At 41.6% G+C, this 14,721-nt stretch overlaps 1 pseudogene; it reads left to right on the forward strand.

Moving 5' to 3' along the window:
- Positions 1-1,123: 1,123 nt before the first annotated feature.
- LOC122096571 lies at positions 1,124-2,757 on the forward strand (annotated as a pseudogene).
- Positions 2,758-14,721: the final 11,964 nt, after the last annotated feature.

A 14,721-nucleotide genomic window follows, 5' to 3' on the forward strand; every position in this document is an offset into this window, starting at 1 on the left:
GCTGTGGTCTTATGGTAAATCATCATTTCTTCTAAATATTATGTTTTTCTCCTTGTGTATCTAAGTCCACCTAAGGGTGAGATCAGTGCCTGACACCTATCGGTTGTGATAGCAAAGGTAGCTATGACATCATAGAAATTTATTGTGAAGCTTCAGGAAGACCTGATAACTGAAGCACCCAAATTGGTAGGTTCCCACATCCTGGACTACATTCCACATATCTGCAATCAAACCATCATTCATTCTTTGCTGGGCTCAGATTCATCATATGTTTCCCTTCTCTATTTAAAATAACGAAAAATGTGTTTTTGATATGTTATTGAATTATTGAAATGTGCCTCCAACCAAAAAAATAATTCTATTAGTGGAATGTAAATATAAGGCATGGATAAAAACAATCATAAAAACTCCTAGGGAAAAGATCAAAAGTGGCAGCTACTACAAAAGTTGTTTCTTAATCTCAGCACTGGTGTCTCACACCATAATCCTAGTATAATGTAAACTAATGAAACTTTTCTTTTTGTACCAGTCCAGGGGCTTGAACTCGTGGCCTGGGCTCTGAGATCATTTGATGAAGCCTAGCACTTCACTACTTGAGTCATAGCCACACTTCTAGTATATTTGGTAGTGTAGTGGAGATAAGAATTTCACCCACTTTTCTACCTATGTTGGCTTCAAACTGTGATCCTCGATGTCAGCCTCTTGAGTAGGATTACAGGCATGAGCCACCAGTCCCCAGCTAAAAGTTATTTTTGTAAGATATAAAAGTTTACTTATACAGGGGAAGAAAAGGGGAGGGCGACAGTGGTAGGGGAGGGCGAGGCCAGAGCCTGAGTGTTCCACACATCCCGCACCAGCGCCTCGTGGCACGCCCCACTCTCCTCCCATGGCTGGGACGGCTGCAGTCCTCTTGGTCCTCGCGGTCCTCAGAGGCCTGTGCAGGAGCAGCGGCAGCAGCAGGCAGCCAAAGCGGCCCACCTACCCTGCAACCCAGGCCTGGCCGGCGCGACAGCAGGTGATGGAGTAGCTGGCCGCCAGTGTAGCAGAGAAGCACTGAATGAGCCAACCCTGCCGTCCCAGAGGAGCGCACTCCAGTGCCGCATCCATCAGGCCCGCCGGCTCAATGAGTGAACAGAGTATCTGTCAGGGAAGAGCTGCTGCATTGGTTTGTGATGATGCCAATAAAAGTGGGTGCCAGCTGTGGTTCAACTGGGTTCAGCAGAGTTCATATCTATCACCATACAGGCAACAACACATTCAGAGTGCTGGGCAGGAAGATCCAGGATCATCAGCTGGTGATCAGCTGTGCCATCCCCAAAGGATTAAAGTATAATCAAGCAACACAGACCTTCCACCAGTGGCGAGATGCCAGGCAGGTGTACAGTCTTAACTATGGCAGCAAAGAGGATGCTAATGTCTTCGCAAGTGCAATGATGCATGCCTTAGAAGTGCTGAATTCACAGGAGGCAGGACCAAAGTTGCCTAGATAAAATTCACAACTGCCTGATCAAGTTCAAAATGGCCCATCCAAAGAAGAGTTGGACATCCAAAGAAGACAACTGCAAGAACAGAAACGTCAGAAGGAGCTGGAGAGGGACAGGCTGGAGAGAGTAAGAATGGAGAGGGAAAGACCAGAGAGAGAAAGGTAGAGAGAGAGAGGCTGGAGAGAGGTTGGAAAGAGAGAGGTGGAGCAGCTGGAGTGGGAGCAGATGGAGCAGCTGGAGCAAGTGGAATGGGATCAAGAGAGCAGAGTGCCGACTAATGCCACCTCTGCCTTTGTGGAGACCCCTGTAAACTCTGAGCTGGGAGACCCCTCTGCATCTGAGCCAGGCTTTCAGGAAGCCTCTCAGCTGTCGGAGGCTCCAGCCCCACAGGGTGTTATCTTGGGACCACCTGCACCTCCATCTCCTCCAACACTCCCACCAGGTCCAGCCCAGGCCTCTGTATTCTCTCCTCCCCCAGAACCTCCTCCTTCACCCCCACTGCTATCCTCTGGCCCTCCTCCCCCACGCCCTCTTCCTAATCAAGCCCCTCTCCTGTACCACCTCCTGCCCCTCCCTTCCTGCATCCGGATTTTTTTTTAAGGATCCTTTTCAGAAGACAATCGTCCTTTAACTGGACTTGCAGCTGTGATTGCTGGAGCCAAGCTTAGGAAATTGTCACGGGTGGAAGATGCCTCTTTGCCCGGTGTTCACTGATGTGAACTCCGTGTCAGCTAAAACAGACATGGGTGGTGGAAATGGACCCGTTCCCTTGGCAGGTAGCAGCTTAATGGAGGAAATGAGTCTCCTGATGGCCAGAAGGAGGAGAATGGCCGAAAAGGGATCAACAATAGAAGCAAAAAATGAAGAATCAGAACCTGTAACTTCTAAGGTCTCATCAACAAGTACACCTGAACCAACCAGGAAACCTTGGGAAAGAACAAATACAATGAATGGCAGCAAGTCACCCGTCATCTCCAGATGAGATTCTCCAAGGAAAAGCCAGATTGTTTTTGACAACAGGTCCTATGAGCCATTACAAGTCCACACCCTTGTCCCAGCCCAGTGCTGACCGGGTCCAGACAGAAAGCCTTGACTGTGACAGACTGAAGCAGGATATTTTAGATGAGATGAGAAAAGAACTAACCAAGCTGAAAGAGGAGTTCGTTGATGCAATCAGGCAGGAGCTGAGCAAGTCAAATACTGCATAGAGAAGCAAACTAAGCAGAGATAAGACTTGAATCTGGAGAAAAACAAAAATTCCTACAAACAACTGTCAACACCCCCCCTACAGTTACGAGCTATCAGAAGAAAATGGAAAAGGAGTCAAGGGAAAATCCCCATCCTCTGAAACCTGCTTAAGTTGTGACTCTGGCGATCATCTGTTTTCATCTCCGTTTGCTGCTGCTTTGACCTTTACTGCAGGATGAAAAGAGAGTTATGTATGAGTTTCCATAACATTTATGCAGAAAATATAAACCCATCAGGCAAGATCGCCATGCATTGAGATATTTTCATGTTGAAATAAAACCACACATTTCCCACAAACCCACTGCTAAAATAAAGAGTAGAAAGGCTCATGAAGTTCTCCCCCCCCCTTCCACATCCTCCCCTCTTTGAGTGCTGAGGAACTGAGCAAGCTCTGCTTTTGTATTGCATGTCTCTCTCTCAGGTTTGTCTTCCTATCGTATTTGGTATTCCATGACTAATTGAGATCAGCACTATGTAGGTTTAGATCTTAAGATGAGGAACAAATAGAATTGTACATGTTTTCAAAGGATGACATTTACAAGAAAGTGTCTGTAGATGACCAGGTCAGTCGTGAGTGATTGTACAGTGATAGGAAGTCCAAGTTAGCCTTTAGTGGTTAATTAGAGAAGAGAGCATTAAGAACTTTCTTCAATTTTCAGCCTCCTGAATCTGGCATAGCTCTTCTCTCCAATTAACTTTCCCACAAAAGCCAAACGTTATGGTTAGTCCCATGTATGCAATGAGAGAGCATCTGAAATTCAATTTCTACTCCCAGGCCAACCAAAAATGAAAAAAATAATAAAAATAAAAGGAGGTGGAAGCAAGCACATATTAAAGTTTTAAAATGACCCAAATGTTGCTGGTCATGTGTGTAATCCTTACTACACAAGAGGCTGACATCTGAGGATTGCAGTGTCAAGTCAGCCAGGGGAGGAACCTGCTTGAGACTCTTATCTCCAGTTACACAGCACAAAACCTTGAGCTGTGGCAGAGGTGTTAAAAACACCAGCATTGATTGTGAAAGCTAAGATATAGGTCCCAGAGTCAGAGGTGAAGCCGCAGGATCAATAAAAATTTAAACGGAGAGAGGATGAATAGAGGATGAAATCTGAGGAGCATGCGTCAAAGTTAGCCCATACAAGAAAGTCCATAAGGCTTTCTCTCTGTGTGCATCTGTGTGCTATCCTATGGCTTGAGAATGTTTTGTTCAAAGATAGAGCTCCACCACTCCCAACTTTTCATTGATTAATTGGAGCTAAAAGTCTCATGGACTTTCCTGCCCTGGGTGACTTCGAACCATGATCCTCAGATTTCAGGCAACTGATTCATTCGGGGCTTCGCATAAGGCTCATCTCCTATTAACTACCAAGAATTAAAAAAAAATGGAGTTGAGCTGTGACTTAAATGGCAAACTGGGTAATCACTTTTTAGGACAGCACCTAGGGCCTTAGTTCAAGCACCAAGACAAAACAAGTATATCTACAAGCTTTCCTTTGGCTCATTTGGTAAGCCACTAGTCTTGAAGGAAAAGCTCTGGCATTGTATCCAATCTCTGATTTGTAGCCCCATGACTAGCACATATACAATAAAAATTTTTAAAAAATGCAAAAAAAATTTAAGTGGAAAAAAGAACATATTAACATTTTAAAATGAGCAATGGTTTTATGGTTCATGTGTATAATTGGAGTACCTCAGGAATCTGAAATCTGAGGATCAGTTTGTAGCCAGACTACACAGAAAAGTACATTAGAATCTTATGTCCATAAGCCAGAAAAAAAGCTAAAAGCTGAGCTGTGGAAGTTGTAAAATATCATCCTTGAGCCAAAAAGCTAAGAAACACAAGGACACTTGTGGTTCTGTCTTGTAATCCTAGCTACTCAGGAGGCTGAGGTATGAAGATCACGGTTCAAAGCCTTCCTGGGAAGGAAAGTTCATGAGACTCTTATGTCCAATTAACCACCAGAAAACCTTAAGTGACACTGTGGGTGAAGAACTCGAGCATTCACCTTAAGCTGAAGAGCTCAAAGACAGCACTCAGGCCAAGAGTTCAAACCCTACCCTCCGTAAAAATAGGTAAGAAACAGCAATGAGGCCCAAAGATTAGGTCTACTGACAGCAATAAAAAAGCATTGAGGTTGAAGGGAAGAGCTGGTTAAAAATATTAAAATAAGACAGAGGCTGGTTGCTTATGCCTGTAAATCCTAGCTACCCAGGAGGCTGAAATCTATGGGCTGCAGTTCAAAGCTAGACCTACCAAATGTCCATGAGACTTGTGCATGTAATTACCAGTACGAGGAATTGAACTTGCCCTGTTTTACTCAAGGCTAGAGTCCTACCACTCCAGCATTTTGGTGATTAATTGGAGATAAGAATCTCAGACTCCGGCTGGGAAGTTGGCTCAGTGGTTGAGTGCTTGCCTTGCATGCATGAGACGTTGATTTGTTTCCTCAGAACCACATATACAAAAAAAGCCGGAAATGGTGTTGCAGCTCAATTGATAGAGCGCTAACCTTAAGCTGGAATGCTGAGGGACAATGCCTAGGCCTAGAGTTCAGGCCCCACAACCAATGGAAAATAAAAGAACCTCAGACTTTGCTGCTCAGACTGGCTTCAAACCAAGAGCATCAGATTTCAACTTCCTTAGTTGTGCTGGGCTTTGCCTGAGACTTTTCAAAAAGAAAGAAGCTGGAAGTTGCGCTGTGACTCAGTTGGCAGAACTGAGCAAAATCTCTGAGGCAGTGGCCAGTCTCTAGATTGAGAAAAAAAAAACCATAAAAACTTTCAAAAATAAATAACACAATGTAATACAAAAAATGTTAATATGATGCAAAGGAAAACTATGTTTCTTTTAAATGCAGCAAATAAGAGCACACTACAAAATTTCAAAATAATATACTGAAAGTAAGGGGAAAGGAAAAATTTTTAAAATTCATGCAAATATTAAATCTAAACTGACATGACCAAAATCTAATGTTATCAGAAACTTATCTCTTACTTTTCTCTCACTTGTAAATGCTTACAAGCAATTGTCACTCCAGTTTCAGCACTACTATGGTGATTTGGAAATGACCTTTCTATGCAGCCTTGTCTGAATAGGGATCTTCCTTCTTTAGCCTCGAGTTAAACTACAGCCACTGCCCTCATTTTAATTCACAAATCCTTTAAAACTCAACCTCAATATTCAAATGATGGGTCATATGTAAAAGAATGAATAAACATCAGAGATCCACCAGAGATCCTCTGAGGAATACAATCATAACAGTAGAAGAGCACCGACCACTCAAGGCAGGTAACAGAAGGAATATTTAGCATTTCTTTTTTTGGATGTGCAGGGGGTTGAAAACAGGGCCTTATGATTGCTAGGAAGGAATACAATTCAGTGATATTAATTATAGCCACACTACTTTGTAACCATTACCTCTGTTCGTGAACTTTCTTTTCAATAATGATGGAATCCACACAATCATTGAGTATTAATCACCCCCAATGACCTGCCCCAGAAACTTTTAATCTTCCATTTTTCTCTTATGAAATGGTTTAGTCAATATATTTCACATAATAGATTATTTTTGTGTCCATCGATGACAGATATATATTAATTGCAGCCTTTTGTGGATGAGTCATCATTTATGCATACCTCACGTTTTATAAACCTATTCATCTGATAGACACTCCAGGTGTTTACAACTCCTGACTATTGTAAACATTGCTGATGTTATCGTTGGCATGTGAGCTATTGGTTTTTGTTTGCAGTTCTTTTGGGTATACAATGAGCAACGGAATTGCTGGGTCATGTGGTAATGCTATGCTATGTTAGAAGAATGTGTCAAATTCTAACATAATTGCTATATCACTTTCATCACCACAGAAATGTACAAATGGTCAGTAAAATGTACAAAAGTATTTCAAATCTTCCACAGCTGTGCCCTAAAGGATCATTTTTTTTTTACTTTTTACTTGGTTGTATTTAGGCCATGCAGGTCTTGAACTATGTAGCATTGTCTAGAGCTGAAGTGAGAACAATACCAAATGCCACTGACCCAGCCTCCAAAAACATTTATTCTGGTAGTCATTTTTTCTAGAGATAAATTTTAGTGATTATATGCATGTTAACTCTTTTAAAATAAGGTTTTGAATTTTAAAATGACATATAATTGTAATGACTCTGTGTACCATCTTTATTATAAGAAAAAATATATTTACTAAAACTATAAAAAGACAAAAAGGGTTTGAACTATCTGAGTTAGATGTCAGCTTCCCAGCAGAAAAATACATTACAATCACAGTCTGATAAAGACCTAAGCAAAATAACACAATAAGAGCTCATCTAAAGTAAAATGAAGAGCAAGGACTGGGGCAGGAGTAGAGCTCTTGCTTGCCAAGCAGCCTCTGAATCAAAACCCCAGTACTGCCAAGGGATAAATAAAATATTAACACTTAAGAAAAGGTGCATATTATAGTATGATGGATGACATGGAGGTACACATCTGTACCTAGGCAGTAGAATTATGAAGTTAAGAACAGTCTTGGCTACATAATGAGACTCATCTTGAATAACATAGAATAAAATAAATCAAACTACATTTTTAAAGACTAAGGTGTAGTTTAAATATAATTCAAATCGTTTTGCATGTGCAAGGAACTGATATAATGCACAAAAATTATATGCTTTAATAACTACAATGTCAGTTTATCAGTGCAGTACAAGGTGCCCCTTGTCTGGAATCCATCCTAAGACAGTTGGTCCACCTGTCTTCTGGGATAGACTAAGGGCGTTGCTGGGCAAACTATATTTTGATCTCCATTCTTGGGTCCCACTTACAAATCGTTTTTTAGTAGACCCCCTACAAATCTCTCCCATCCCAATAACAGCCTCCTGGCTTTCAAGTGAGGTTATCTTTGATATCTCTTAGGGCTCTCCACTCTTGGCTGGAACTGCTCTGTTCCTAGGCCCAAATTCAGCAGCTTGTTCTGAGAAGAGTGGTAGCTATTTTGCTAGCCAACTCTGTCCTCTGCCATCTCCTCCTCAAATTAGTCTTTGGTATCAGTATGAATCTGCTCAGATGGTAGAGCCAACCTGGGCTGGCTTTGAACCCTGATCCTCAGATCTCAGTCTCCCTTGCACCTGGCATCATTTCTTCCTTCGAGGAATATTTCAGGGGGATAGAATAGCACAGCACCACATACATTTGTTAGGAAATTGCCCCGGGGTGAGCCAGATGCTCAGACTCAAACCACTGACCTTGATATTGCCTTTGGTGTCCAATAGGATGTTGTTGGACTTAAGGTCGTGTGTGATTCTGTTTTGGTATAGGTGGTGAACAACACTTACAATTTGTATGATGAGCCTCCTGGTTTAATCCTCATATTGATGGCATGATTTTCAGATCCACCCCAAGAGGTATCCCCTAATGGCCAGTTCCATGATGAGACATACATACTCTTCCTTCTCCATCACTTAGTACAACCTAATGATGTGTTTGTGCCATACCGTCTTAAAAATGTTTACCTCATTCTTTATCCAATGATGAGGACTCTCACTTCTAGAGTATTTTAAATGCCACATCCTTGTCTGTGAGTTGGGGATGTGCCAGCTTCACTTGTCCATAGGTACCTTTGTGGATGAGCTCTTTCATCTGGTATTGTTCGGTGATCTCTTCCTTCAAGGAGCTTGAGCTTGATTCTTTGTGTTCTTCCATCCTTCTGCTATTATGGCAGGTAGCAACCCTACCTAAAATAAACTAAATAAAATATTGGAAAACCCAGAAACAGTAAAAAGAAATACCAAAATCCAAACAACAACCAGTCCCCACAAGCAAAACAATCAGCTTTGAGTCAGTCCAGCGGGTCCTCAAGCAAGAACTCCCAGATCTGTTAACTGACATAGGTTGGAACATGGTGGCTTCCTGTATATCCTGCATGGCCTCACACCTTGGAGCAATCACAACCAGGCATAGTGATATCATGGAGGAAATGGGCCAATCAGAGTCTGGGCCAGTGAGGTCCCAGAAATAGTGGACCAATCACAGCCTGCCAAAATTGACACTCTACCTCTTAGGCCTCAAAGACTGTTACTAAGGACTCCAGGTGGGTTGGAAGTTGCTCTGGTCTTTTTTTTTTTTTTTTTTTTTTTTTTATTGTAAAGCTACTATACAGAGGGTTACAGTTACATGAGTGAGGTTATGAGTACACTTCCTCTTGAACATTGTTACCCCCTCCATTGTTTTCCCCCTACCATCCCCTCCCTCCCTCCCTTCCCCGAGGTTCTTTTTTTTTTTTTTTTGATTGTGATTAAATGATTACATAATTTCAAAGTCACAAGTTCATTCTAACTTCCCTGGAGCAAATTGTCTACCACAGTCTGTAATATATAACAGTGTTCACATGTTATATACCATATTTGTGATCAGCAGCATGAGGATATTTAGTAGTGGTTCAACCAGATGAGCGGGAGTTCTTTGTTTCTTAAGTCCTGTTAGTTTTGTCGTATCACTAACCTTTTGGATTTAGCATCCACTTATGAGGGAGACCATGTACCGTTTGTCTCTTCGTTCTTGGCTTACCTCGCTCAACATGATTCCTTCTAGCTCCATCCATTTCCCTGCAAATGCCATTATTTTGTCATTTCTAATGGCTGCATAATATTCCATTGTGTATAGATACCACAATTTTTGGATCCATTCATCTGTGGAGGGGCACCTAGGTTGTTTCCATATCCTAGCTATTGCGAACAGTGCTGCAATAAACATGGAGGTGCACGTGTCCTTGTATATTGGTTCCTGTTGTTCAGGGTAGATGCCTAGAAGTGGTATGACTGGGTCGTAAGGGAGGTCAATCTTTAGCTTTCTAAGGACCCTCCAGACTGCTTTCCAAAGTGGTTGTATAAGTGTACATTCCCACCAGCAGTGTAATAGGGTTCCTCTTTCTCCACATCCCCTCCAGCATTTGTCGTTGGCTGATTTGTGGGTGTGGGACATTCTGACTGGGGTAAGGTGGTATCTCAGGGTTGTCTTTATTTGCATTTCCTTCACCACCAGGGATGATGAACATTTCCTCATGTGTTTCTTTGCCATTTTTATTTCTTCATTTGAGAAGTCCCTCTTTAGTTCCCTTGCCCATTTAGTTTATTGGTTTGTTAGGTTTGGGAGGGATTAGTTTCTTGAGTTCCCTGTATATACAGGATGTTAACCCCTTGTCTGATATATTGCTGGTAAATATTTTTTCCCAATTAGTTGGTTGTCTTTCTAGCTTAGTTGCGATAGATTTAGCTGTGCAGAAGCTTTTTATTTTAAGGTAGTCCCATTTGTCGAGTCTCTCTCCAACTTGTTGTGACCCTGGGACTCTGTTCAGGAAGTTCCTTCCTGTGCCTATTAGTTCAAGTGTCTCTCCTACTCTGTCCTGCAGTAGTTTCAGAGATTCAGGTTTAATGTTAAGGTCTTTAATCCATTTTGAGTTGATGTTGGTGCATGGTGATAGGCTGGGGTCCACTTTTAGTTTTCTGCATGTGGCTGCCCAGTTTTCCCAGCACCAGCGGTTGAAGAGGCTGTGTTTCTTCCATTGTATGTCTTTGGCTCCTTTGTCGAATATCAGCTGGCTGTAGGCCTGTGGATTTATATCTGGATCTTCTATTCTGTTCCATTGGTCTTCGGGTCTGTTTTTGTGCCAGTACCATGCTGTCTTTGTGATTATAGCTCTGTAGTAGAGTTTGAAGTTCGGCATGGATAGCCCTCCCATATTGTCTTTATCCCCTAGAATTGTTTTGGCTATTCTAGGTCTTTTGTTGTTCCATATAAATTTTTGGACTGTTTTCTGTATTTCAGTGATGTACGTCATTGGGATTTTAATAGGAATTGCATTGAATTTGTATATTAATTTTGGAAGTATCACCATCTTTACTATATTAAGTCGGCCTATCCAGGAGCATGGGAGGTCTTTCCATTTCCTAGTGTCTTCTGCAATTTCTTTCTTTAACTTTTTATAGTTCTCATTAAATAGTTCTTTTACATCTTTGGTTAGGTTAATTCCTAAATATTTTATTTTTTGGGAGGTTATTGTGAATGGGGTTGCTCCCTTTATTTCCCTCTCTTCCTGTGCGTTATCAGTGTATAGGAAGGCAACTGATTTTTGTGGGTTTATTTTGTATCCTGCTATTTTGCCGAAGTGACTTATGATTTCTAAAAGTTTGGGGATGGAGTTTTTGGGATCGTGGAGGTATAGTATCATGTCATCTGCAAAAAGGGATAGTTTCACTTCTTCTTTCCCTATGCGGATCCCTTTAATGTCTTTTTCTTGCCTTATTGCCCTGGCTAAGGGTTCTAGGACTATGTTGAAGAGGAGTGGAGACAGTGGACATCCTTGCCTTGTTCCTGTTTTTAGGAGGATTGGTTGTAGCTTTTCCCCATTAAGTATAATATTGGCTATTGGTCTGTCATAAATGGCTTTTATTGTTTTTAGAAATGTTCCTTCTATTCCTATTTTCTCCAGAGCTTTTAGCATGAATGAATGTTGAATTTTATCAAAGGCCTTTTCTGCATCTGTGGCGATAATCATGTGATTCTTGACCTTGGCTCTGTTGATATGCTGGATTACATTTATTGACTTACGTATGTTAAACCATCCCTGTGTCTCTGGGATGAAGCCTACCTGATCACAGTGTATTATTTTTTTTATGTGTTTCTGGATTCTGTTAGCTAGAATCTTGTTAAGGATCTTTGCATCTGTGTTCATCAAGGAGATTGGCCTGTAATTCTCCTTTTTGGTTGGGTCTTTGCCTGGTTTGGGGATGAGTGTGATATTGGCTTCGTAGAATGAGTTTGGGATAGCTCCCTCCTTCTCTGTTTCTCTGAAGAGCTTGAGGAGTATGGGTATTAGTTCTTCTTTAAAGGTCTTATAGAATTCTGCTGTGAATCCATCTGGTCCTGGGCTTTTTTTTGTTGGAAGACTTTTGATAGCTTCCTGTATCTCATTATAGGATATTGGCTTATTTAATTGGTTAACTTCTTCTTTGCTCAGTTTGGGTAACTTGTATTTCTCTAAAAATGCATCCATTTCCGCCAGATTTTCTTCCTTTAGAGAGTATAGCTTTTGAAAGTAGTCTGTTAGAATTGTTTGGATATCTTGGGTACGTGTTGTGATGTTTCCCGTGGCATCCCTAATCCTATTAATATGGGTTTCCTCTCTTCTTTTTTTAATTAATCTTGCCAACGGGCCATCAATTTTGTTTATTTTTTCAAAGAACCAGCTTTTTGTTTGGTTTATTTTGGTTATGGTTTTCTGATTTTCTAATTGGTTAATCTCTGCTCTCAATTTGGTTATCTGGCTTCGTCTAGTAGCTTTAGGTCCCATTTTTTCTTGTTTTTCTAGCTGTTTTAGTTGCAACATGAGATTATTTACTTGGTCTGTCTCCATTCTCTTGATGTGGGCACTGAGGGCAATAAATTTGCCCCTCAGGACTGCTTTTGCTGTGTCCCACAAGTTTCTTTGTGAGGTGTTTTCATTTTCATTGAGTTCTAGGAAATGCTTTATTTCTTCTCTGATCTCTTCTGTTACCCAGGCCTTGTTAAGGAGTGTGCTGTTCAATTTCCATGTATTAGAGAAATTTCTGCGGTATGCTTTGTTATTGAGAGCTAGCTTGATTCCACTGTGGTCAGATAGGATACAGGGGATTATGTCGATCCCTTTGTATTTGCTTAAGTTCCTTGAATGAACTATGATATGGTCTATTTTGGAGAAAGTTCCATGAGCTGCTGAGAAGAATGTGTACTGTGTTGTTTTAGGGTGAAATACTCGGTAGATGTCAGTTAATTCCGCTTGAAGTATGGCCTCACTTAATTCGGTAGCTTCTTTGCCAATCCTCTGGTTGGTAGACCTGTCCTTTGGTGAGAGTGGCGTGTTAAAGTCTCCTAGTATTATCGTATTGGGATCTATTTTATTCTGTAAGTTTGAGAGCATTTGTTTAACATATCTGGGTGCACCGATATTTGGGGCATATAAGTTGATGATGGTTATATCCTCCTCTTGGATTGTTCCCTTTATTAATATGTAGTGTCCGTCCTTGTCTTTCTGTACTGATTTTAATGAAAAGTTTATTTTGTCAGATATCAGGATAGCTACACCTGCTTTCTTATTGGGGGAATTTGATTGGTAGATCCTTTTCCACCCCTTCACTCTGAGTTTGTTTGTATGTTTGGCTGAGAGGTGGGTCTCCTGAAGGCAACAGATGGATGGGTCTTGTTTTCTGATCCAGTCCTCAGTTCGTTTTCTTTTAATTGGCGAATTCAGCCCATTTATATTAAGAGAAAGTATAGAGAGATGCATTGTTGTCCCTGCCATTCCGTTTTCCTAAGTTTTTCTTCTTTCCTTTCCTCCTGTGCTTGCTCAGTTAGACTTTGAGTAATGCCTGTTTGGGGCAGGTCCCAGTTCCTGGTTGCTTTCTTCAGGTTGTGTCCCCCCTCTTAGAATTCTTTGTAATGCTGGCTTAATGTTTATGTATTCATTTAGTTTTTCTTTGCTATTAAAAGTTTTCAGTTCTCCATCGAATGTGAATGCTAGCTTTGCCGGGTATATCAGTCTGGGTTGGCAGTTATTGGCTCTCAGGGCTCGTATGGTGCTTTCCCAGGCTTTTCTTGCATTCATTGTTTGTGTGGAGAGATCTGCAGTGATTCTAATTTTTTTCCCGTTGTAGTATAGCTCCTTCTTCATTTTTGCTGCATGCAGGATTGTTTCCTTATTATTCAGATCCATCATTGTTACTATTATGTGCCTAGAAGTGTTTCTCCTGGGATCTTGCTTGTTGGGTGTTCGATAAGCTTTTGTGATGTAGTTAAGATGGTCGTTTTTGAGGTGGGGAAAATTTTCATTGACTATCTTGTTAAATAGGTGTTGCATTCCCTTGCTCTGGAATTCCTCACCTTCGTCCACTCCGATTATGCGAAGGTTAAATTTTTTAGCATTATCTGCTTGCTCTTGAATTTCCCTTTGGTTTAATTTGAGTGATTTTTCCATATCTGTCACTTTTTGGTCCAGTTGGTGTATTCTGTCTTCTGTATCTGACACTCTACCTTCCATTTCATTCACTCTGTTGACCGTGGCTTCTATTGTGGTTTGCATGGTGGAAATGGATCCCTTTATGGATTCAATGTTGGTTCTCAGAGTACTGATCTCACCTCTCAATGAGGTGAGATCAGTATGCATTACCTCTAATTTGGCGTTTATCTCACTTCTTACTGAGGTTTGTGCAGCTTCTATTTTTGCATCCAATTTTTGTTTGATATCCTGTATATCTTTTGATAGTTCATCCTTGTGCTCTTTCAATTTCTGATCCATTTCTCGCTTTATTTCTTGAGTCATTGCCTCCAGCAACCCTTGGATGTAGTTTTTGTCTTCCATTCCTGCTTTGCTCCCACTGGGGCTCTCCCCTGCGTGGCTGCTGGCTTTTGAGGTGAGCTTGCTGTCCTGGGTAGTGGTAAACCTTGTGATTTTTCTCTGTGATTTTCGCATGGGGGTTCAGGAGACTGCTCTTCAATCTTGTTTTGGTGTGTCTGTCTTTGCTTGGTTGCTGATTCTGTATTGGTAGAGAGAGTCTGTGCCTGATCTGGATTCTGTTGGGAGCCTATTTCCAGCTGCTATTCACTTAGGATTCTCAGCTCTCTGCTGTAGCAATTCCCGCCTTTGGAAGGGTTGAGCAGCCTAGATTGCTTGTGTTTGCTCCTGCGGGTGCTCTTGGGAAGATCAGATGCTCTGGATGCACTCTCCCAAATACTGGAGTCTGCTATGGGCTCCTGATGTGTTTTTGTTTGTTTGTTTTGGGCTGGTTGTGGGCTTGAACTCTAGGTTTGGGTGCTGTCCCTCAGCTCTTCAGCTCAGGGCTGGCACCCTACCATTTGAGCCACAGCCCCACTTCTGACCCTTTTTGCTTTGTTCAGGCGCCGGTCCTCTGGCCTGGTTCCGGCCCCAGCCTGGAGCGCGCTCGTTAGGCCTGTGCTAATGT

The sequence above is a fragment of the Dipodomys spectabilis genome, unplaced genomic scaffold (genome assembly GCF_019054845.1).
Source record: "Dipodomys spectabilis isolate Male_0828 unplaced genomic scaffold, ASM1905484v1 ptg000378l, whole genome shotgun sequence".
NCBI classification, from domain to species: Eukaryota; Metazoa; Chordata; class Mammalia; order Rodentia; family Heteromyidae; genus Dipodomys; species Dipodomys spectabilis.